Raw genomic sequence first — 1,769 nt, forward strand, 5'->3', positions numbered from 1 at the left:
CAGGGAGGGGGGAGGGGCTGCAGTGGGAGGGGGGAGGGCAGAAAAAGGCAGGAAGAGTGGGCAAGAGTCGGAAGGGGAAGGGTCTGTAGCGTCGGGGCTTTGACATGGCTGGACTCCAAAATGGGCCCCATTCAGCCCTGAATGTCAGAATCTGCCTGCAAGGAAGCGGCCACATGTATGACCACAGCTGAAGGACTGTGTCAGTCTGTTGGGCATCACAGCAGTTAGAACCCAGGCTCACCCTGTGGGAGCACCCAGAGGTGAGCCTCACTCTTGAGAGAGAAACTTCCTGTTCTTACCCCATCCCGAGAAAGCAGCAGTGGATCTCATCATGAAAGCAGAGGTGTGCCTGGGTGGCCACACCAATGCAGGAAAGACAGGCTAGGTGGGGGATGTGCCTCAGTCACCTCAGGAAACCCTTGGAGACATAGCAGAGGTGACAGCAGCACCAGCCTCAAGGACTGGGTTGCCCAGTAGCCCTCCCACCCTGTTGTCCATTAGGAACTATGACTACCCACTTGGTCCTAGGTGGCTTCTGGCTTCTTGGACTTCCCACTGGAGGACAGAAGAAGCAGCCCTGGGGCAGAGTAAGATATGACTCACCGCCTGCCTACACAGGGTAGGGATGACTTTACAGCTCACTTATCAAACTTGGGGCACCTTCTGTTAGACCAGCATTCACACCTGAATAGAAGATGCACAATTACACAGGCCGTTAATGAAAATAAGAGTCCGTGCTGGCTCTCCTGGGGCCACATGCCAAGCCTTGAGCTGTGGCAGTTCACTCCTCCTGTAAGCCCTCTCACGCCCTCAGCCTTACCCTTCCAGAGCAAGGCCATCTAGCCAAGTGCAGAAGGGAGGGGGAAAGAAGAGGGGCAAAAACTGAGGAATGTCAACTTCCAGGTAGAGTGATTTACATTGACCTTAAAGGGCCTTTTTTATGAGTACGACCAGCATTCACACCTGAATAGAAGATGCACAATTACACAGGCCGTTAATGAAAATAAGAGTCCGTGCTGGCTCTCCTGGGGCCACGTGCCAAGCCTTGAGCTGTGGCAGTTCACTCCTCCTGTAAGCCCTCTCACGCCCTCAGCCTTACCCTTCCAGAGCAAGGCCGTCTAGCCAATTGCAGAAGGGAGGGGGAAAGAAGAGGGGCAAAAACTGAGGAATGTCAACTTCCAGGTAGAGTGATTTACATTGACCTTAAAGGGCTTTTTTTATGAGTACATGTGCAATTGATTTAATGCAAGGCTTTCACCCTACTCAGGTGAAAAGCAGGAGGCCTACAGAGGCTATTTATGGAGAGGATGTATCCATTCCTGAGTGAAATGAAGATGAATTGGGTCATAATGCTTCTCTTCAGTGGTTCTAGCCTACTGCAGTACCAGTAATTAACTGTGAAAATAAATGATAGCTATTACTTAAAATGACAATTTGTTAGGCATTGTGTAAACGTTGTCTGTGTCAGCTGTTTTGCTTCTTAGATACTATTGATCAAAATCACACAGCCACCCTGTGAAGTAGGTACTCTTATTATTCCCACTTTACAGATGCATAAGCTAAGACAAACCTGGGATTTGCATCTGGGTCCTCCTGAGTCCAGATCCGAAGCTTCCAATAGTGGGATTTACTATGTATGTCCTTGTGATTACAAACTCAGCACGGGAGTGTGGAAAAGCATGATGGAGTCAGTAGAGAGACATCCTGGGGAAGGCAGAAGTAGAATGGACATTTCTTTTATCACTGCACTTAAGACCCAAGTTTTCAAA

This window comes from Galeopterus variegatus, unplaced genomic scaffold, assembly GCF_000696425.1.
Source record: "Galeopterus variegatus unplaced genomic scaffold, G_variegatus-3.0.2 Scaffold1148, whole genome shotgun sequence".
NCBI lineage: Eukaryota > Metazoa > Chordata > Mammalia > Dermoptera > Cynocephalidae > Galeopterus > Galeopterus variegatus.